This window comes from Panthera onca, chromosome C1 (assembly GCF_046562875.1).
Source record: "Panthera onca isolate mPanOnc1 chromosome C1, mPanOnc1 haplotype 2, whole genome shotgun sequence".
In the NCBI taxonomy this organism is placed as follows: Eukaryota; Metazoa; Chordata; class Mammalia; order Carnivora; family Felidae; genus Panthera; species Panthera onca.
In genome coordinates, this window is record NC_138346.1 from 108,334,321 (window position 1) to 108,359,201 (window position 24,881).

The following is a 24,881-nucleotide window of genomic DNA, read 5'->3' on the forward strand; positions in this document are numbered from 1 at the left end:
AGGCAATGCAGGGAATAGATAACCATGATGGTTGCACAACATTGTAAATGTATTTAATGGCACCAAATTCTACTGTCACAAATTCTTCAAATGATAAATATTATAGATAGATGATAGATAGATAGATAGATAGATTATAGATTGTAGAGAAATATTTTTAAAAGACAACTAAGAAATTGCAAAAACATTTTCAACTTATATACAAGGTAATAACTATCAAAAATATATAAGCAGTTCTCTTATATGAATGATGAACAAAACTTAAAAGGGAAAAGGCATATGGATAATTAATTTAAATTAGAAAAACATCAAAAGTCAAAAAATATATGAAAAGATCCTCAATTTTATTAGTAATTGAGGCAATGGGAATCAAAACAATGATCAGATTAAAGAATAAAATAAAAGAGTAACTCCAGTATTTTTAAGGAGAAATGTAACTCCAGAAATTTTAAGGAGACTTTATTTGTAGGAGAAATGATACATTTATAGATAGTTCATGGTAGCATATACATTGGAATAGTACTTTTAAGGCAGCTGGCAGTAAAATAAAGTGAAATAAACAAAAAAATATTGAAAGAAAGAAAGAGGAAGAAGAAAGGGAGGGAAGGGAAAGGAAGAGAAAGGAAGAGAAGAGAAGGGAAGGGAAGGCAAGGGAAGGCAAGGGAAGGGAAGGCAACGGAAGGCAAGGGAGAGGAAAGGAAGGGAAGAAGGATGGAATTTGACACTTTGACCCAGTGGTTCCAGGTAAGTATCTCATATTTGTTCACATGAGAAAATATTACATATAAAAATGTCCCTTGTAGCAGTCTTAACAATGACAAATATATGAATAGAATATAAAATTCTATTAGAGGTCCTCTAGCACACCCTCCAAATTACCTCTGCCTGTCATTTTCTTTGAAAAATTGTAGAAAATTGTAGAAAACTAATAATAATGTTAATAGTGTATCTACGTTTAAATACAACTGAATTATATCCATTGGAGCTGTAAATATTGACCAATTTTGAATGTATCTATAGATTCATTTTGTATATTTATTTGTCTCTGTGTTAAATTCTTTGAACCAGTTTTAGCATCTCATTAGTTTCATTCGTTGATAAGTTAAAGAAATCTGACAAGTTTTCATTTTATATCCGTGTAAAAGTCATCATATTGCCTTTTAAAAATCATCCTTTGACATCATAATTAGAAACAATTATCATCTGAATTAATACCATTTTGTACATTTATATTCAGGAATATCACAAAGCTAAAAGAAGTCAGTCTGAGCCACATATTTCGTTATGGAAAGTTCTCTGAGAAATATTATTATTAACTAAGTTGCTAAAATATATGCAATAACTCTATTTTAAAATTTGTATATGTGGAACTTGAGAAACCTAACAGAAGACCATGGGGGAAGGAAAGGGGAAAAATAGTTTCAGAGAGGGAGGAAAACCATAAGAGACTCTTAAATATAGAGAACAAACTGAAGGTTGATGGGGGGCAAGGGGAGGGGAAAATGGGTGATGGGCAGTGAGGAGGGCACTTGTTGGGATGAGCACTGTGTGTTGTATGTAAGTAATGAATCATGGGAATCTACCCCCAAAACCAGGAGCACACAGTATATACACTGTATGTTAGCTAACTTGACAACAAATTTATATATATAAATATAAAAGAAGTTATATAGTTACAAATATGTAAAAGAAATACACATACACCCTACAAACTCTTAACTAAGGTGATTATATGATTTGTCATTCCAACTGGGATATTTTTATGAATTGAAAATATCTCCACTACATTAACAACTATACTAGATCAGCAGGTACAAATTGGGACATGTGGTCCCTCAATTTCTAATAATTCTTACTTCTAGGAAGGGTCATAGAATTTCTTTCTAGTTATCTCAACATTTTAAAAATAAGAACATAGTCCTTTATTGCTTCTACATTTTTAAGAAAAATGAAATACAAAAATATTTTTAATTGGTTGAGCTTAAAAATACTGTTTGAAATACAAGTTTTGTCATATTGTAGATAATAGGTCAAGTTAACAATGGGGATCAATTAAATGAATTATGGTACAAATGTAGGATATACTATTGTACAGCTTTAAAAAGTTTCAATAGTGCTTAATCATATATAAGTTGCTCATTATATAATAGAGAATTAAAAAGCTATATAGGGGCACCTGGGTGGCTCAGTTGGTTAAGAATCTGGCTCTTGATTTCAGCTCAGGTCATGATCTCACGGTTTGTGGGATGGAGTCCCATGTCAAGCTCTGTGCTGACAACATGGAACCTGTTTGGGATTTGTCCTCTCTCCCTCCCTCTCTGCACCTCCCCTGCATGCATTCTCTCTCTCTCTCTTCTCTCTCTCTCTCTTTTTCTCTCTCTCCCTCAAAATAAATGAATAAACACTAAAAAATGATATATAAACAATATACAAAATAGTGATTCCAAATTAAAATGCATATCCTGGGAAAAAGGTAACCAATAGCTGAGACTTTTAAAAACATATTTTTGTGTGCATTTTACTTTTCCTATTTTCCAGTATTTTCTGCAGTGGCCATTTATCTCTGTTTCCATCATTAAAAATGCACACACGTACATTTTTACTTTCCATGGGTATGATAGCTGTTAACTCTCTTATTTTTCATCCCAAAGTTTGTTTTGCCCAAACCATTAACCAACTAAAACAGTTTACCAATTTACATAACCTAAAGAAATTTTACTAAAGTACAGGAGAAACAGGGACAGAAGTGTAAACGTACATTTCATTATCTGGGCCGAAGACAAGGTATTTACATATCCGGCAAGAAGTGTAAGTATATGACAAGATGTTTACCTATTTCTTGCAAAACTCTATGCTAAAAGGCAACTTTGAGTTATCATGAGTACACTGCCCTGAAAATGACTTTCAGAGGCTAGCTCTCCCCTTTGAAACATCTGACTCATTTCACAGGGATATAGACCACCAAGGCTGAAACCTTCCACAATGCTGCCACACTGTCACTCAACATCTGAGCCACTTTATCAATGGGGAGCTTGTTGCCTTCAGAAATAGTTCGTTTTATTTTTTTGAAAGCTGTTCAAGAAAGAAAGAGCTAAATTTATCTCCTGATAGATTTCTTGTCTTTTGATTATTGGGAAAAGGTTAATCCAATGTCAAATAATTGAAAAGAGATGTGAGGCAACTCTTTCCCATTTGTCACCCTGAGTGTCTCCTCCTGTCCAAGCTAAATATCTTCCACTGCATGGAAGAATACTTTCTTCATTTCATATCCTCATCCAGAAATATCTTCATTATCATTGTCCAAGATGACCCTCTTGTACTGACTCCCTGAGGAAAGTTCCCTGATGTTCTTGCAACACCCCGATTCAGTTAGGTCCCACATAAATTACTCACATCACATCCCGCTGTTACTCTTTTCATAGAATTTTCCACGTTGTATTTTTATTGTAAGTAACTTTCAGTTTTTGAACTGTGAGGTCCTAAAGAGCAATGACCGTGAATCTTTTTTTTTTTTTTTTTTTTGTGCAAAAATACTTTGGCTTTTATATTTTTGGTGCAAAAATACTTCACATGTGTTTCAACTTCTGGTGCTGGATCTAATGGACTTTTGAAATGAATAGCAAACTGAGGAAAGCAAACCATGAATACAATTTAATCCTTCAATAACAGTAATGTGCCTTACCTTCTGGAATAGCCTACCTACAAAAGGCAGTATTTAATGATGAAGATTTTCTCTCACCCCTCCAAATTATGAGTGCCCCTGTTGGGCAAAGTTGACATTAAGAGCTTAGGAAAAAGAAATCTAATTTTTGGAAGCCAAAAGAAATGTGAGTGAGTGATGTTAGGTATAGATGATGGCTTATATTCAAGGCTTAAACCAATGAGTAGTCATATTCTAAGATTCTTCAGAGACATAGTATTCACCTTTTAACAGAGATCCTCACTTAGGAAGATGCCATTGGAAGAGGCCAGTGTGAGATCTCAGCGTGCCCCAGGGGGGTGGGGGTGGGTGGGTGGGGATGTATCTAGTTATGGGGGCTTTTTAATCTGTGCTTGTGATTTATCAATACAGCCTAACCAAAGGCTTTATTAATTCAGAAGGTGTCATGATTTTAATTTATTTTATATCTTTTATTGCTTGGGCCAAATACTTTACTAATCATCACATGTGTTTCAACGATTGAAGCATACATTAAATACTTGACAGGCTGCCCATTAATCTACACACTGTGGCCCACTGCGCACTTTGTTGATGGAATTTCACATTTTATAGACCCGTCTTTGAATTTTGATGATTTGGTTCAATATTGTTAGCAGAGAACTTGCCTTCTTGGGAATGTATTGCCCATTAAAAGCGACATGCTAGGGTGATTGGGATGTGTTTTGATTTAACAATTGAGTTTATAATTGTATACACTCCAGTAACCACAGAGCTTTCTCTGCTGAAAGGGACTTTGGCTCCTGTGTGTTTATGTTGTAAAAGAGATTTCTTTCTTCTATTTTTAGACCCCAAACTGATGCAAAATCTTCTTAAAGACCAAGTGAATAATATTTATAGATACTTTGAAACACCTCATTTTTCCCCTTTATAAGAATATAATATCTCAAATCCTACCAAGTTATGCTAAATAAAGCACTCTTCAGAAACTGGGAATCACAAAGAAAGGGAAAGCTTAGAATAAAATCCTCAGTACAGGCTCTACAGGATTCTAGGCACTAGATTCCTACCATCACTGACATTATTAGCTATCTTGACTCTATTGCTGAGTAAATTCAGGAACTACACAACAACCAAACCAAACTAAGCCCGAACAAAACAAAACAAAACAAAACAAACAAACAGCTTTATTAGACTTGTTTGGCCTATTTTGATGCCTATTACAATTTTGCATTTTTCTCAGTCACTTTAGTCTAGAATCAATAGAGCCTTGATCTTGCGTATCAGCCAACAGGGAATGATCTCCATAATGTGCACAGATATTTATTCAACAGCTATTTCTTGAGCTCCCTTCTATGGATTAATCATTTGATAGGATACATTGCCTTCAAGGCAGTGGTTGGAAGACACACACGAGAAGTTGAGAAACATAAACAATTTATCAGAAGTCAGAGTATGAATTCGTCAGCAAGTTTAGTGTGGTGGAAAAGGCAACACAGAAGTTGAGGGAAATTAGCATCAGCAAAGGATGATTAAATGTATCCACTGTTCATTTTGAGTTTAGTTTAAGCTGCAGTCAAATCGCAGCGCTAGAATCACAGAACTATGGAGCCCAGAGAAGGTTTTAAAATCTCTTCATGCCTCGGTTCCCTATACGTTGGATCTATGCATCACATCACTAATCTGCTTTCACAGATCGTTGGGAAGAGAAAAGGGTAAGGGAGACCCCAGGAGTAACTGTGGTGATAAATATTGACTTCATTAATATTATTGCTAAATTAATGTAGTAAAAAGGAAAGTTTATAGTATATCTTTTTACTCAAATGATGTTACATGGAAGAGATAGTTTCATTTGGGCCTTGAATGGACAGCTTGCTTAGTGAAATAAAGGTTAGTATGTCAAAGTGGGGAGAAAAATCACAAGTAGAGGATGGGAAGTAATACAGATCATAGTGTATGGGGCATAGAGAGTGTATGGGTTCATTGGGAACGTCTGGTTATATGATCTAGGGGACTTATTCTAATAATGCGGGCTATCCCAAAATAAGGGGATCTAAGCAGCAGTCTCCACTTGGCACGTTGTCAGTTTTCAAAGCTGGACTCAGAACCTGTTAGTGTAAATAACTTACAGATGAATTACAAACTTTCATTGCTAACAACAGTTAACATGCTGACATGTTTGATGATTCAATCAAAAAGTAAGAGAATTATGATCAAGATGTAGGATTTTGTCATATAATCCTACCAAATTACTATTGGAATTATAGCGGAGGAAGTAGAAAAGAATAAACCAATATTAGGTATTTGAATGAAGTTGACTTTAGACACAGCGTTTGAGGATGTAGAGGTTTGGAAATGGTACTATCACTTTTTTATTATTAAAAAATATGCTTCATTTAAATAACAGATGAATATATAATTTTTATAAAAAATGGACTAACTAAATTAGTAAGTTTTCTTCATAATGATGTCACTCTCAGGAATGTATACTTAGATGTGGTTTCCTTGAGGATGAGTTATAGCCAGTTATGGGATGTAGTCCATAAACTTGGAAATGTCCATAGATGAGGGTCTCACATTTGCTTATCATTCCCTATGTGTCATACACAAAAAAAGCCCAATTAAGACTCTGGTTTCTAGCAACATCCCATACGATCAACATATATACTAAAAGTTTGAAAAATGCATTTCTTTAGTGTACAAAAAAAATGTAAGGATATTCTTGGTAAGGAAATTTTCAGACTTTATGGTTTTATCTTGCTTCTTAAGAACAGAATCATTTACACATCACTACTCTTAGGTCCTTGAAAGATATTTTCTCTTCATATTCTTCTATATCCACAGAATGTTATTAGTAAACACACACACACACACACACACACACACACACACACACACCTCTCTTAAAAGGAAACTTAAACCTAAGTCCCTAAAATTATAGAGACATCCTTATTATTATATCATACATTTTAGGCCATGGCTTCACAAACTGTATAGCAATAATGTGTGGGTTCTCATTAAACTAGTGACCCAATAAAAGTTTGTCAAAAATTTTTTAAGCAATTGCCTAAATGTGCAACATATTGCACCACATGCTTTGTCTCTGACTGGATACAGTTGATGGGAGATGGTTAAGAATGTTTCCCAGTTCAAAATCCAATAGAACTTTTTGGGGAAGCATTGTTACATAATCACACAAAAATTATTTGTTTCCTCCTTCCTAAGTGCCACTGCCTATGTGCTCCTGTCATAAATCTGATTCAGTCTCAGTCTATTCAAGTTCAGCCCTAAGTGTAAAACCTTAAATGCAAACTTGGTCATTCCTCTGCTCAAAACTCTTCAATCATGCAGAGTTCCTAGTTGCATGAATCTGGCTAGCTTGAACACCAAATAATTGACTATAAGTATTAGATACATAACAGAATAAATGGGAGAGATTGAAATAATATGGATAGGATAATGGGTGTAAGCCAAAGCTATTCTGCAAGACAAGAAGCAGACAATGCCATATATACTCTTTTTACAGGTATAGAAATAGGTATGCATGCTATTGGCACATACATTGCCCTATCTCCTGCTACAAATGGAGTAGAACTGGGAAGAAGATTTCCATGGAGACCCCAAGCAGAACTTCTGAGATAAACCCAGTTCCAGAGGGCACAGGCTTCCCAACTGGTCTCTCAGTAGCAAAGTAGTTCTCCTTTCCCAACCATTTCTCATCTATGGCTAAGGGGAGACATCCATCCTCTTACCCCGGAGTACCTGAGACTGATGTGATCATGGTAGATCCCTCAACAGAGGTACTGTTATCTGAGAATCCCAGGATTACATCCTAAAGGCAGTAAATCAAATGCTTGTTGATGAGGGGTTGCAGTAGAGACTCCAGAATTAGACTGCAGCTCAGCCAACATTTGTCCACTCTAGGAATTTTTACTATAACATCTGGTAGAACCCCCATCAGGCTTTGCAAAGACTATGTCTCAGAAGCCACCTTCTGTTCCTGGGTTCTTATAGACTGTGGATACTTACACAAAATTCCACCATGCCAGATGGACTCCTAAAGAAGCCAGAGGCACTATACTCCAGACATGTTAGATCGGCCACTTGCACCTCTAGCCACTTCTGAATCAGAATACCAAAATTAAAATGAAGAATTTCTGCGTATTTTCTACACATAGTTATCTCCTCTGTTCCATTAGCAGCAAGAGAAACAGATCCAGAGTTGTGTCAGTGAACTCTGTCTCTGTGCCCAGGTCACCACTGCTGAGGTCTTGGGTTGGCACAGCTGTCTGACAAGTAACCGTCTACATGTCCTTTGGGGATTCATTCAGGATGTTTTTGGGGCTTTTGCTGGCTGCATTTCTAGTAGCTTGTATGTCAGTATTCTAGCCAGTAAATCATCATTGCTATTGTACTAACCAGCGGCCATCAATATTAGTGACCTAGTGGCTGTGAATCCCTAACACCTCAATGTTGTTATTGATACTTAAAACCCCAGTTTGGAGTGTTCATTTGGTCAAGCCAAAAAGGATTTCTCTGCGTGCATTACTTCTATTGCACGATGTGGGCAGTAGCTTCCTTGAATACTATACATAATAGAAAAGAGGTCCCCAACTGGGAGGAATAGCTAGATGATAGAAATAGAAAGAGTTAATGAATGAATGAAATCCTTGACTCCAGTGTCTCACCTCCTTAAAAAATAACTTCCTGACTCTCTAGTGCTTTCACAGAAAGGTGAAGCCCCTTTGCGTGGCCTTTAAGGCTCTTCCTGCTATAGACATTCCTTATCTCTCCATTGTGTATTCCCAGATAGCTTCAAATTCAATATTCCAGAACCAGACAACAACTTTGTGGTTTTATCTTGAGTGGTGTTCTTACTTCTAAACTTTGTTGAAGGCGCATTTCATTTTTGTTCCCACAAACCACTTTAAAGATATTCTGGAAACCTCTACCAATAAATAGTTATGGAGCTTCATTTATCAAGATGCCTCTCAGAGCACCCTGTAGCTCAGGTAACCAAAAGGGGCTAATTTTTTCTTCAAATAGTTTTAAACGTCTAACTAGTGGTTACATTTCATTTTACGTTAAAGGGAGTCCTAAGTTTACCATTGGACTATAGAATTGTCTATATTTTATAATCATGTATTTGTTGAAAATTATTGGGCAGTGATGGATTTATCAGCTTCAAGCAATGTCTTCAGTGTTTTTCTGATCATGTCACTTAATTGCCCTTTTAAGAATAGCAGTTCAATCCCCATATGTGAGACAACGGTATACAGTTTAATACACATGAACCCAAGAAAAGATGGGCAGGAGATTCTTTCCAAAGCAGGAAGATGATGGGTACCAGCAAAGTGATATTTCTCACCTGGAAAAATGTGAAGTGCAAATATGAGCATGATAAGGTCAAAGTGAAAGTGGAGACCTCATTAGCTTAGAAAAAAGAGAGGGCCCAAACAGACATGTAGGAAAACTTGAGGACTAACATTCAATTCTTAATTGACTCTCAGCAAGATGAATTCAAAGAAGTTTTACTATAAAGAATGAGCCATGACTGCCTAGATTTATATTTTTAGTTCCAAGGAAGCATTGAAAGTTTGCAGCCAAATGAGCAAAGATATTTAGAACAAGAATCAATTTCTTAATCTTTATTACCGTGATACATTCTTGGCTCTTTCACTTCCAACCTCAAGTAAGGGACTTGGAAAAGTTCTAGTGTTTGCAACCTAAACTTTCCTAGATTCAGTGACATCAAAAAAAAAAAAAAAAAAAGAGTCTTCTGAAAAGGAATTATTCATTCTTCTGTCATCTCAAAATTCCCTGTCTGCCTCTATTATCTAGTTGTTTCTTTCTACTTTGTAGCATAGTTAAAATTCTGACCCAACCATATTTTATAGCATATTTTTCTCTATTAAGTGCAGATAGAAGTCCTGGTTTAAGAGAGTTTTGGTGAGATCTATTTTGGTGTTCTATGTAAAGCACCCTACACACTGCCTTGCACATAGTAGAAGCCAATGGTTCTATTTCTACCCTTTTACCTCCTACTCTATTCTTTTTTTTGCAGATCACCCTTGATGGAAGATACAAAGTTATATGCTCTCCTTTGTCTGCTGCAGGAATAGAAACAGTGTTTTGCTGATTAGAGGAATTCCAACCTGTACCAATACCAGAATTTTATAAATAAGGAATTTGAGGCTGAAAGTCATAAACTAGCTGGCTTACAATGACTTGGCAGACTAATGGCAGAACTGAGTCCTGATTATTTCTTTTTATGACATCTATGTAATTGCTTTTATTAATATATTAATTTATTAAAAACAATAAATGCAATAAGAGTAACTCTTTTCTTTGTTGTCTTAGTAAGTAACATATTGTTTTTACAATTTTTTATGTTAATTTATTTTTTTAGAGAGACAGAGCTCAAGCAGGGGAGGGGCAGAGAGAGAGGGAGACACAGAATCCAAAGCAGGCTCCCAGCTCTGAGCTGTCAGCGCAAAGCCCGAAGTGGGGTTCAAACTCACAAACTGTGAGATCATGACCTGAGCCGAAGTCGGATGCTTAACCGACTGAGCCATTCAGATGTACCTGTCTCAGTAATATCTTGTAGGCTTAAGAGTATTCTAGATCTTATCAAGAATTATTAGTTAATTTAGGAATATTTATAGGTTTTATCATGTGATGGAGTTCTTTTTCCTGCCTTCCGTTGGTTGACTTGTGTAAGTGGTTATTTCTATGATTTACACCTATCACCACAGTCATATTAGAAGTAATGAACAATTGTTGGTATTTAGTAGGAAAGCACATAAGTACTTTGTTCTGACCATGTTGCACAATCAGATACTAGTGTTTGTCTTGATACTTTCCAACTAATACACAAGACCATATTTATATAATTACTCTTACCTGCCTTGAACAAGATTTATTTAAGTATCTTGGAGTTTCAATATTTTCATCTGCACTGGAAAAACACTTTGCAATCCCAGCAGATAGTTGAGAGGAAAACTGGTAAATAATGTGTTATCCAATCCTACTATGTGGTATAGAGAGAACACTGTAAATGGTCAGTTGATGGTCATGCCTTCTTCCTCTCAAAGAAGCTTCATTAGGCTGGAGATGTTTCCTGTCCCTGGAGAAAGCTTGGAGGAATTAAGGGGTGAGCTCAAAAGTAATTGTAACATGAGGACTCATTGCCCAAATGTCACAAAACCAAAATAAGTACATTTCCATACAGAATATTATCTGTGGCATATTCACACACCTGATAGAGATTAATTTCACTAGGGCACATGTCTGCTTCTTTTGTTCTCTTCTCCATGGTGCTTAGCACTGTTCTGTGTCGAAGAGATAGGTACAGTGAATGTTCTGGGTGTAATTTTATCTTGGATATTCTTCCTTATCCATTAACAAAAAGAACAGACAAAAAGAATCATCATTAACTATAGAATAGTGTGTTAATTTTATAAAGTCAGGGGAATTTATTTATTTAAATGGTAAGTGAATGAAGAGTATGTAGGAAAAAATCACACCACTGAGATCAAAGGACTGGAAAGTCTCTTCATTGTAGGGTGGTCTTTCTTTTCAGTTCTACAGAAAAGTCTCAAGAGCTGACTTTAAAGGATGTATAGACAGATGAATGAATAAAGATGATGTGGTATATATAGATATGTCTATAGATAGATACAAATATAGATGATGTAGATATAGATTGATATTATTCATCCATAAAGAAGAATGTGATCTTGCCATTTGCAACAAATTGATGGAGTTGGAGAATATCATGCTGAGTGAAATAAGTCAGTCAGAGAAAGAAAAATGCCGTATGATTTCACTCACATGTGGAATTTAAGAAACAAAACAAAGGGACAAAGGGACAAAGAGAGAGAGAGACAAACCAAGCCAACAGACTCTTAACCATAGACAGCAAACAGATGGTTACTAGAGGGGAGGTGGGTGGGGGTCTGGGGGAAACAGGTGATGGGGATTAAGAGTACACTTACCACGATTGATGAATATTGAGTAATATATAGAATTGTTCAGTCACTATATTATACCCCTGAAATTCATATAACACTGTATACTAACTATATTGGAGTTAAAAAAAAAGGTGGATAGACAAATTACAGAGCCCTGGCTGAAACCATGTAATAGCCCAACACTTCCATACTCACGTATCAAAGAATTTCATCTTCCAAAATAAAATGCCAAATACACATCAATGTCTGTTTTATGAATTAACATGGCTTATCACTGCACTTGAATGGTACAAGTGTCACAGGTCTGTTTATGGATGTTCCATGCTGAAGTGTGACTTGATGTTGTCTCTCAAAGTTTTGGCTGATGGAGAATGAAGCTGAAATATCTATGATATATTGCACCTTATAAAGACTCTATGGTTATTCCTGAGGGGGTTGGAGGTGAACAGGCTCGTTCTTCACAACTGGGTGCCAAAGTAGAGCTACCAATTTCTGCATCTCTTAGAAATCCCATGATTTACCTTTATTTTTATTAAATATGTATTTGTTTTCAGAGAGAAAGAGTACATAAGCAGGGAAAGGGCAGAGAGAGGGAAAGAGAGAATCCCGAGCAGGCTTCTCAGTATCAGTGCAGAACCTGACACAGGGTTCAATCTCAGGAATGATGAGATCATGACCTGAGCTGAAACAAAGCGTCCGACAGTTAACAGAATGAGCCACTCAGGCGCTCCCCATGTTTACTTTGAAAGGATGATCCTATTAATCTATGTGTTTATTTTCTCAAGTCCTATTTCACTCTGCCAAATATTTAATAGACAAAATGATTTTTATAAGCTGCACATTGAAATACTGGGAAATAAATACCTTACAAAAATGTAACTAAGCAAAACAATGGCATATTATAAACCACTGGAGGGGTGCCTGGGTGGCTCAGTCAGTTAAGCCTCCACTGTCCGCTCAAGTTATGATCTCACAGTTCATGAGTTCAAGCCCCGGGTCGGCTCTGTGCTAACAGCTCAGAGCCTGGAGCCTGCTTCTGATTCTGTGTCTTCCTCTCTATCTGCCCCTCCCCCACTCATTCTGTCTCTCTCTCTCTCTCTCTCTCTCTCAAAAATAAATAACATTAAAAATTAAAAAAAAAACACTAGATAAGATTTACATAAAGATAACAACATGCCATTAAAAACTGCTAATATTAAATGAAAGAAAAAGGTTTTGTATGCTAAGTGATTACAGTTGTGCATTATGAAAACATAAATTCACAATAGCAACAAAAATATTTTAAAAATATATTTCCTTATTCGTTCTCTTTTTAAATATATTTTGGGTACACATGCATGTTTATTATTTTAGAATTGGAAAATTATTGTCCTTTATCCAAAAGATAGAAAATATGGCTCTGAATTTTTTAAGAAAATCTACAATTCATCTACTTTATAGCTTACACCACCCCATTCTTGAGTTCAGATTTCCTTTTTCATTTTTGAAAATTGTTTTTGTTTATGTTTGTTTGCATTTCGTTTAATTTGGTGTCCTTTTTTTTTTTTTTTGGATCCAATGATTTTTATTGTTATTGTTGAGGTGCAGGTATATAATTCCAAATCAATGATTTTCACAGGTCACCAAACAGTTCTTATAAGCAAGTGCTTGAAGTTGCTTCTAGACTTGTTTAGATGTAGAAGCTTTACTTATGAATTCCATATTGAAACATCAATTTCGGCAAGACTGGTCCTAATTACATTTTTCTCACACATCTTCTGTCTTTACATAATCCCCCCAACTTCCCTGCTTTTACTTCTCCTTAGTATACAACCATAATCATCCTTTGACATATTAAATATTTTACTTACTTTTTATCTTTTCCAACATATGTGACAGAAGCACAGCATGTCTTTCTTTTTTTTAAAAAAAATTATTATTTGTTGTATATACTGCCTAACATGTACTATTACATTCAATACATGATTGGATGGCTGAATGCAAAGAAATGGAAAGAGAATAAACTGATTAATTAGGAATAAGACAGTGAACGATTACTGTCTATATATACACCTCCTCGAACTTTCTGTAAGTGAGGTGAGAGACAAATAGCTGGAGTTGTCCTTCAAGGTTTCTATGCTGTTTACCAGGTTTGCTGTCTGGGAAAAGAGAAAATTATGCTTTTCCTTCAAGTTAGGTGTGGCCATGGGACTCCATGGCCCAGAAGAAATTCATGGAAGTGATATATGTCACTATTAATAATGCATAGCTACCACATTCCTTTTTTTCTTGTCTCAGCTGTCATGGTAGCACATAGGTGGGTATCCACCATCCAGGGCCCTGAGTGAAGACAGCATAGAGCAGAGACCATCTTGTTGACTTGAGATGGACACATCACATGGATTGGACATAAACCTTCATGGCTTCGTGCTGATTTGTTATAGACTCTTTACCTCAATCCAACCTTCATCATGGTCTGCATCTGCGGTAACTAGAATCTGTCACATGGCAGGCATACAATAAGTATTCTTTGAATGAATAGGAAGGAGGGAAGGACGGAAGGAAGGAAAGAAGTTGGACAATAAAGCAGGAGGGAGTGAAATGTTTTCATCTACATCCCTTTAGGCTAATCCCTTGAAATTTTCCAGAACAAAAGAAGTCAGAGGCACAAAGCTTAGTATCATACATGTGACTAAGGATAAAGGTTGAAATTAAATGATGTATGTCCAGCAATGGATCTTGGGGCACCTGGGTGGCTCAGTCGGTTAAGCATCTGACTTTGGCTCAGGTCATGATATCATAATTTGTGGGTTCGAGCCTTGTGTTGGGCTCTGTGGTGACAGCTCAGAGCCTGGAGCCTGCTTTGGATTCTGTGTCTCCCTCTCTCTCTGCCCCTCCCCTACTCACACACAAGAATGTGTCTCTCTCTCAAGAATAAATAATCATTAAAAAAAAATGGATCTTAACGATCTTAGTTAAGAATTAAATATTTGTTATGTATCATATATTGCCTACTACTATGTGCTGGGAACTATTCTGGGTTCTCTACACAAACAGATTTAACTTAATTTATTAATTTCTATATGTAATTTATTTATAATTTAATTACCAGAATGTTATTTATTTAATATGTTATCAAATGATTTCAATAATTAACATATTAATTATTTTATTTTAACATAGATTTTCTGTTATGGAAGGAATAGACTGCAGAGAGGCAATGGCAGGCTAAGAAATACCACCAACTGCTTGAGCAGTTGAATAAATAGACTTTCTAAGAGAAGACAACACAGGCTCCACTCTAAGCTCCATTACTTATAAATTCAATAACCTAGGACAAATTGTTTAACTTAGCTGAGCCTTGTCGTGTCAATAAAATTAGAATAACAATTATTCCTATCTTACAGTTTTAATGACCCAAATCAATGTCTCTATACAGGTCTTAGCCAAAAGTTTGGAAGTTTTAATGACTGTTTTCTTCTTTGTTTTTGTTTTGCTTCATTTTTGTTTTTGTTTGTTTTTATTTCTTGAGCCCTCATATTAAAAGTATAAAGTAGGAAATATTATGTCAGCTATGGAAGGGAGTACCTGAAGTTTAGATAAATACCTAATTTGTTGGAGGTGAGGAAAAGGGAGATTAAGCTGTGAGAGATACTGGAAGCCGGAGCTTGGCTCGCCGCGGTACGCACTTCCTGGTTGCTCTTACATAAATCCATGAAGCAATAAATATTGCGAAAGCATGCTTTTGTGACATAACGATGTTAGAGATTCTATGACATGGGCCATGCAGGAGAGCACGCGTCGCACCATTTACACACACACATATGGAAGCGCAGATAGGGAAAGCTAAGTGTGCAATTAACACACGGTTAATAAGCACAGAGGGACAAAAGTCATCTGGGAGACAAAATATTCCCTGGGTGCACAGTTGGGTGAACAAGGTCATAATCCTCCTAGGAAAGGCTTTGCCAGTCATAAGGGCAGTTAAGCAACAGAAATTTCTGAAAGGAATAGCAGAGACACCAGTATCAGCACTTCCTTTCCAGAAGTTTCCAGGAAGGTTGGTCTTTTGACTAAAGTTCCATTCCTTCCCAGCCTTACAGGGATACATGAAGAGATAGAAATGGCAGGCTGACAGGTGTGCCAGAGAGCCTTCAGAGAGAGAAGGCTCTAGATCCTGCCCCAAGCTTTCTAGTTCACGGAACCTGACAGTTTTCATTACGACTTATCCATTTCTTTTACATTTAGATTTATCTCCTGTGTGTTTCTTTTGCATGAAACAGCCTTCAAATCCACTCCATTTAAAGACACTTTTGAATCAAGTTTCTACACCTGCGAGACAAAGGGCCAGACAGCTTCTCTGTGACACATAGTGGCCCTTGACCAGCCAGCATTTTCCTAGTGATACTCATCATTTGTCGAAAGTTTACTGCAAAGTTTTTGACTTAGTAGCAAGACATATTGTTATCTCATGCTGCTGCTCTCATTGTGGTTAAAGAAAAATAATGCAGTTAAGGGACAGCATATTTATATGAGCATAGTTACGTGTTTTGTATTACATATATATTACATTACATAAAACTATTGTGTGTCATGTACATATGTACATACATATGAAAGTGTATATATGCACATATATGTATAATACACATATGTGTGTGCATATATACACATATGTGTATATATATTTAGCTTTTATTTTTATTAATTATCAATTATTGCTTAACATATCAAAAACTTAGTGTCTTCAAACAGCAAGCACTCATCTTCTCACATTTGTTTTTGAGGTCTCTTATCTGGTCGTGGCTTAACTGGGTCCTCTACTTCAAGATCTCTCCCGGGCTACAATTAAGGTATCAGACAGGGCTATGGTCTCAGGTCTGGTCTCAACTGGCCAAGGATATTAAGTTCATTCATGGTGCTGTTGGCAAGATTCAACTTTTTGCAGGATGTTGGACTGTGGACCTCAGTTCCCTGCTGGCTCTTGACTGGAAATCACCCTTAGTGCTTTCCCCATGTGGGTCTCTCCAACATGACAGTTGACTTTCTCAAAGCTAGCAAGAGAAAGAGAGTCATAAAATAAAATATCCTTATTCTTTTTAATGTTTGCTTATTTTTGAGAGAGAGAGAGAGAGAGAGAGAGACAGAGTGAGTGGGGAAGAGGCAGAGAGAGAGGTGGCAAAGGATCTGAAGCAGACTCTGTGATGACAGCAGAAAGCCTGATGCAGGGCTCAAGCTCAGGAACTGTGACATCATGACCTGAGTTGAAGTCGGGTGCTTAACCCACTGAGACACACAGGCACCTCCATATAGTGTTTTTAACCTAGTCACAAAATAATCATTCTCTTACTCTTACCACATTCTATTAGCTAGAAACAAGTTACTCAACATGAGGGGGTTTTACATGGCCGAGAATACAAGGAGATGGGAACATTGGTGAGGAGGAGTATTTAGAAGTCTGCACACAACAGGATATTCTTTCATATCCATTATTTTATTTACATGTTTCTCATAATAATCCTCTGTATCAATTATCATTGCCCCTGTTTTAAACATGAAGAGGATGAGCTCCTTAGACTTACCTGATTTATCCAGAGTCATAGCACCAATAAAAGATAGCATTGGCTTTGATTTCAAACTGTAACTGAATTTTCTCAGCATATATGCCTCATTTCTCGAGCGAGGTTGGGTGACTCTTCCAGAAACATTACCTGATTAAGGGCATTAATGAATACAGACAAGTTGTATTAATCTAAAGTTCCACCTGTGACATCCTTGGATTTTCCTTCTTTTGATCTTTAACTGCCTTCAACTTTTCTCATTGGGGAATTAAGAATGGAGGAAGGAGTGCTGGATAATTTAAAATGGTTCATTCACTTCCCCAGACATTATGGATTACTAGAGAACAGGTACTAAGAACACTTGGCAATGCCTGTTTCGTCAAGTGTTTGACTGAAGGATTATAAACCAAAAAGAACATACCATCTGGCCAGTGGAAGTAGATTGTCAGGCATCCATAGATCCTCCTTGGACCTAATTAAAGAAGCCAATTCCATTCAGTTGAATCAAAATGTACCCTGATCTACTTTCTACTGGGTGCTGTGATTGAGTGCTCAAGACACAAAATGAGCGAGAAACAACAAATCGTACCTTTGAGAAGCTCAGTATTATAGGAAAGAGTATAGCGTTAAGTGACTTCAGTCGTCCCTGAAGCAGTCCTCGGTGAACCCCTCACTTCTCCCAAGGCTAACACTTGTTGCCATGGGAAGTAGAGTCCAAAAAAAAAAAAAAAACTTATGTGTATAATCATGGCCCTTATGAACAGAATTCACACGATTTTGATTAGGTCCTTCCAAACTGTCTTCTCCTTCCTGCTTCATTTTAGGGAGCAGTTTATATTCTACCTTTTTTTTTTTTTTGCACCCAAGCCTTTAATGAGAAAATAAAGAGATTTTAACATTTGCTTTGCCAAAGGCTTCTCAAAGGAGACAATAGAACAAAGACCCCAAGAAAACCTCTGTAGAAATCCCATAGTTACATCCAAGTTTTCATATACTTAGCATTATTGAACATCTTCTGGCCATGAATGTGGAAGGATTGAAGTTGAATGATGAAGGTAAATTGTGGTTCTTCATTTTGGGAGAAATAAGGTAAAAGATCATTTGGGTTATTTCTGTAGAAGTGCTCTTGTAAAATTATATTTTTATTATATATTACATATACCATGTTTGTCATCTGAATTAGCAAATATAAATATAAATAAAGGAAAGATAAAATATAATAAAATAAATGATTTTCTAGTATTCCTTAATTCAAAGACTTTTGAAGGTGAGTTGTATCTTTTGATCTAAAAAAATACTTCCACAAATGACACATTTTTTATAAAGATGCCCCTAATAGGGCATAAAAAGTTAATTTAATAATATTCAATGTCATTACATTGAGATGCCAAGATTAATTAGAAAAGGTGTTTGATCACAAAAACGCTATGAACTTTCTCCCCTTTTTTCATAATGAATTTAAATATGCACTTGATAAAGGAGAGCAAAGAGGGAGAAGAAAATTATGTATGCCTTTTTCTGAGAGTGCTATAATAACAAGCATAATTAAGTGCCCACTTATTATGAAATCCTTTTTATTTTCTTATTTCTTCTATATGACTCATATGACTTTGTGTTTGTAAAACAAAGACATTGTTAAATTTACATGACTGGGCTAAAATATGTAATTCTATTTACACAAGAAAATTTATTCTCCTTTTGATATTCACCTGCATCTAAATTCTATAATGCCTAACCCAAACTGGGTTAGTTTGCACTGGGGAGAGACAGAGGTTTATGGGGAACGTGTATGAGGGTCAATATTCACTGGAAGTCTACCATGTTGCCATCGATCATTTAATAATCACCTCATCTGCTCTGGTAGCTCTCAAGCACAGAACAAAATCCAAATAATTCAGCTATATATAGGTTTGGTGAAGATGATCATGGTGCAGTGTCTGCTGTTATGTGTTATCTGTTATCTGTGAATGGTGAGGTCATTCATTGCCTACCACTGGGCCAATTCTTTGCCTTTGTCTCAACCTACTCAGACTGGCTTTGCCTAAGACAGTGGTTCCTTCGATCTTAAGGCAGGTGCTAATCCTAAACCCAGAAACAATTACAAATCGATCACCACCATGACAATTCCATTATGTTTGGATTGTAATTGAGTTAGGAAATGGCAAGCAAGTAGTTCTGGGCAATAAAATGTAAGGTAAATGTTTTGGATTGGGAGTGTGGTGGGAGAATGATCTGGGAACTATTTTCTTTCCAGAAAAAAACTGAAGTCTTCTGAAGAGAAAATCTAAGCCATTTTTCTACCTGTCTCAAATTGCTATTGGTGTGGGAAGAAGTTGCCTAGAGCGTAGCAGGCATATTATGACTAAGAGGTGACAAGCTAAGAGGCTGAGGATGGGAGAATAATAAAATAGAGACAATCGCTGCACCAAGCCTGGATCCTACATCCAGCTTCTGTTTGACATCATCCACTCTCTTTGTTTCTCAATTTAAATCTATTCCAGAATTCTGCTATAGGAGCTTAATTCTGTCTACAGAGTCAGAGAAGGGCAGATAATCACTTTTCCAGCTTCCCCAGCTAGTGGGACATGGACACAGGAGCTAGTCTCGGCCAACCAGATACAGCCACTTGGATCTTGAACCTGGGGATACTGGCACAAAGAAGCAGGTGGGGGGGATCTCATGGGTCATTGGTGCTGGCGGCAGCTGTGTCTGCCCCATTTGAGGGCAGTGGTACCTGCAGGACCATTGGAGGTTCAGGAGTCCTGTCTGCCAGGCTGGCTAGGTTCCTGGTGGTCCTGGTTACTTTTCTGCTCTGTGTCACTGCGTGCTCCCCAAGCTTGGTTCTATCTAAGCTTCGTTCAACCTAAGAGCCTCCCCATAATGCTTTCAATACTTTCCTTTTGCTAAAGTCAGCTCAGGTCAGTTTGGGATGTCAAATCACTTGGAATAAAGAATCACACTTGATTCATAAATATTCTTTTGCCCAGCTCAAGAAAGTTTAAGGTGGAATTCAGGAACTTGTACTCTGAAAAGACTCCCCCAGTGGTTCAGATTATCAGTTAAATGTGGACTTTACTGGACAGACGACCCTTTAAGCCTTTTTCGTATTACAATTGTTTCAATGTTTATTTCCTTCTTTTTAAATGCAACGAGATATCCATTTTTTTATTATTTATTTTTGGGAGAGCACAAGTGAGGTAGGGACAGACAGAGGGGGACAGAGGATCCAAAGCAGCCTCTGTGCTGATGGGCTAACAGCAGCGAGCCTGATGTGGGGTTCAAACTCACAAACTGCAAAATCATGACCTGAGCTGAAGCCAGATGCCCAACTAACCGAGCCACACGGGTGCCGTGAGATACCCACTTTTAAGCTCCTTATGGTCAGAATTAGCCTTTGGTGAAACTCTCCAGTTAGCTAAGAATCCTTTAAGAATTCCTTTACCCCACCTGTCTCCCATCCCATCCTCAGATGTTTCACACTCAGGATCATGGGCATCCTGCTTTCTCTCAGTGCACAGAGGCACCCATTCTCCCCCTGTACTTACCAGAAAATTTCCTTAGGGCAGAAGGATCTGATAGCATTAGGTCCCTCTTTAGTGTGACTGCAAACCATTCCTCTTCTGTCAAAATTATCCACATTTTCCTTTCTGTCTCAATGTGGAAAAATATTTTATCTCTAGAACATGAGTATCACAAACACAACAATGCCAGTGACTTTTATTTACAAATATAAAGTTTCATTCAAACATCCAGGAAGATAGGAAGTTTACTTACCCTACCCACATATGGATGAAGTAAGATTTCTTAAGATGGGGGCATATAAGTGACTCCATCTGAAACTATTTTTAGATATTTCAATACTTCCTGATGAAATAAAGAATTAGTTGTTTGTGTTTTAAATGAAGATCAGTGGATAAATATAAAAAAGGACATTTGTTTTGACTCAAATGAAAAAAGGGAAACATAGCTTTTACGGAATGTATCTAGATGTGACACCAATAAATGTAAATCTCCAGAAAAGCCTGCGTTTCCTTTAATCACAGGATCTCATACTTGGAAATTAGCTGATAGGTTTCCCAGAAGACCATTTTGTTTTTGTTTGTGTTTTTAATATAAAGAAGCTACCAACTAATGAAGCTGTCCTCTGCATTGACATTCCATACTTCACTTCTCTAGAGTGTCTCAATAATCTTGTGAAGTGGTAGCTATGCATTACTCAAATGAGAACCTCATGGTTTAGAGACTTTAATTGGTTTATGATTATACAATGTGTAAGTATCAGAGCTGGAGTTCAAACCATGTCCCGGAGCCAAGTACTTCCTCCTACTCTTTGCAGTCACATCTTAAAAGCAGAAGCGTCCAGGTGCACTCCTGGGGATGAGTTTCATGGAATGATAGATTGTATGTAGAGGGTCCTGTTTTTTTTTTTTTTTTTTTTTTTTTCATGTATTTAATGATCTACTTTGCCACCAAGAAGTTCAAAGTGTCCTTGAGGACCAGGGCTGTGACGGCACTTGATGAAGACATCCCAGTCCCTGAAGCAGAGCCTTGGGAGATACCCAAGTACATGACTGTGCCTCACATCTTGCATGGGACAAGTGTGTAGAGGGCTTTATAAGAGGGTGCAATAAGACTGCACCTTATTTATTTGTTTCCCAGCATATACTCCCAGCATATACTCCATATACTGTGTCAGGGTCTGACACAGAAACACTGCTCAGTAAATATTTGTGGAGCTTCTCACAGCCAAAGGCAGAATTCCAAATAAGTAAAATAAAAAATAAAAAATAAAAAAAACCATAAAAATCATGGGGTGATATTTCCCTGCTTTGTGCTTTTCCAGATCTGAAAGAATTTATATTAGCATGGATCTTTCATTTGCAGAATTCCAACCGTGCTGTATTTTCTGGTTCAGCCTTAGGAGATCAGCAGAGTTTTGCAGAATGAGCACTACTTAAATGAAGTTGGAAATTAGGAGGGAAATCATCTCATTCCCTTTACCCAGAGCAGTAAGCTGACAATCCTCGAAGAGCTGAGATAGGCTTGAAGCCCAATATATTGAAGTGAGATATTAGGAAATTATTCTACCTGGAATCCTTCTTGACTTAATGAACAATTAAATTTCATTCTTCCTTTGAAATTGCAGAAGTGAGTGAGCCCAATTGCTCTGAGCGTCCTTCTTCAGAATATCTTCTAAAGGCAATAATTTAGTAGGAAAGTAATTGCATTTTATTGTTGGGGAAATTCTGCCATTGTGGATTATCAGTATGTTTTGTGGAACATTAACCATTGAAGACAATAAAAGACATTTTGTGATGACAATAAGGACCATTTATAAAATGTCTTCCTTCAAGAAATTAGGAAAGTCAAGTTGGGCTTTGCAGAGAACTTAACCTCAGTTCAAATCTTGTGCTGACACAAGCAGGATGGTCTTTTGGGGCAGTTTGTTCTTTCTCCCTCTTATTTTTCTGTTTTCGTAAAGTTACAATAGTGATATTTACCTCACCAGTTGGCTACAAGATTAAATGAGATTATGCACATACGTGGTTGCTGGTATAATTCCTAAAACACATGCAATGCTCGATCACAATTGCCTCTCTTCATTAAGTAGAATACCACCAGTTTGTCGATGCTACATTTTGGCGAGATAGAGATAAGGTGACCTGACCGAAGGGGTTCTGACTGTTCTGTATGACCTCGGGAAGGTCATTTAATCTCTTAGAACCTCAGGCTTCTCATCTGTTGATGATGAGAATAGTTGGAAATTTGAGTGGTTATCAGGAAAATAAAGTTGGTAGGTGTCAGTAACACAGGACTTGATGTCCCCTAGGCCTGTAAGGCAGACTTGCTCCCAGCTGGCTCAGTATTGTTCTCAAAGACATCACTGGTGACATTGAGAAGCTCACTTTGAAATGCATCATAGGGTACTGAGAAACCAGGCATGGTCTACTGGAAAGGCTCCTGGTCAGGACGCCATATTTCCCCCAGGGGTATTTTGACTATTTTCCTTATTGGTGTTTTTGTGATCTACTTACATAGTCATTATAGTCATTTTGTTCCTCACAGGTTTATGTGGTATGGCTTACTAAAAATTAAAAAAAAATTATTTTTCTCCTTGAAAACATAAAAATCTGAGTTTTTCTCACTCATTATGTCCTGTGTCAGATCCTATTATCCAATGAAGATAATGAATTAAGGAACTCTTTGTAGGGGATATATAAATACCCATTTTATTAATTATCACAAAGGCAATGAAAGATGAAAGATGCACTGAGTGGTTGCTGCCCTATAATTCTCTGCCTTAAGAATGGGGAACTGGGGTAAATGCTCCTCCTAAGGTGGCCTCTGAGTGAACTCCCCCCCACTTTTTTTCAAGCTAGACAGAGGCTGTACCTAAGCCTCTTGACTGTGATTAATCGTCCCAAAGAATCCTCATAAGATGAATGTCTAGTTTCAGAGTGTTGAGAATTTATAAAGACAGTCACCTAGAGCCTTGCTATTTTATAAATATAAAAATAAACACATCAGAGTTTACAGTTTTCAAGCTTGAGCAACTTTTCCAAAAGGCATTGTGGTAGCTCCAAGCAAGCATTCTAACTAAACTCCCCAATCCGGTATGAGCAGATAGTTCATCGTCTTGGCTCTTTTTTTTTTTTCCTTGTCTGTGGGCTTTATAAAGCTCTGATCTAACTGTACCTCTGGCTTTGGAAGAGAAGCAAGAATTATGGCAGTTATGGGCACAGGTTAAAGTCTGATACACTCTGAAATCTTGATCTAACACCCAGAAATTGAGTAACTTTGAGTATGTTATCTTCCCTTTGAAGCTTCATTTTCTCTCCATACAGAATCAGAATAATGGTGATAATTGCAGAGGGTTTCTGTGTGGATCAAATTAGATAATATATTTAATATTTCTGGGTCAATTCTAGAATACAGTAAAATAACTGCCAAACTGGTGATGTTATAATTGTTATTGTCATCATAATTATGAAGTTGTTCATTATAAAGAAGGCATTGATAGTAGAAGTGAAACAAAAAGGAAGAGAATAATGTAGTTAATCTAGCCAATCTATAGATCATTCAATCTCCTGAAACAAATGTTAGTACAAATAAGAGTGTATTATTATAAGGCCTACTAAAGCTTTATGTATATGAGATTACATTGACACTGTGGCAGACACACACAAATAGGCTAATTCCATTTACCCTGTGAACTGTAACCTGTGATAAGCATTTGAGAAAAAGTTATGGTTTATATTTCCGCTGTTCAGCTATATTACAGAGCTGGTCATTTTGGGGCTCGTCTACTGTATGCAAATAATGCAATTTTTTTCTTCATGTTAAATATATTTTCATTTTCTTCTCAAATCTTTGATTCTTGTTGGCATCACCAACATCAGGTAACGATTGGCAAAAATACCCAAATGAACTTTGCTTAACCACTCCTCCTTCAAAGCCCCACTACTATGCTCAAGAACGGACCATCTTCTCAGAATGTTGACTGCCTCACCAATCAGGTGGGGATGCCTTGGGACACCATGTCCCATCTGCCTTGCTAAAATTAAAAAACAAAACAAAAAAAAAAAAACCACAAAAAAACACACAAACCATCTTGAGTGGGTTTTAAGAGGAAAAGAAAAGATAAATCCTCAATTTAAAAAGAGGCATGGGGAGATTGGACTTGTCAAAATATAATTACTCAAGTTGGAA

The 24,881-nt window shown here is 36.8% G+C and overlaps 1 long non-coding RNA gene and 1 pseudogene across 1 annotated transcript; both read right to left on the reverse strand.

The window, feature by feature from the left end:
* Positions 1 to 7,406: 7,406 nt before the first annotated feature.
* LOC132670949 (sorting nexin-19 pseudogene) lies at positions 7,407 to 10,973 on the reverse strand (annotated as a pseudogene).
* A 2,568-nt stretch (positions 10,974 to 13,541) lies between these two features.
* Positions 13,542 to 15,290, reverse strand: LOC144617065 (uncharacterized). Its single transcript, XR_013557082.1, has 2 exons — positions 15,218 to 15,290; positions 13,542 to 14,108 (listed from the first exon to the last, which is right to left on the reverse strand). It is a non-coding gene; the product is annotated as an uncharacterized LOC144617065 (long non-coding RNA).
* Positions 15,291 to 24,881: the final 9,591 nt, after the last annotated feature.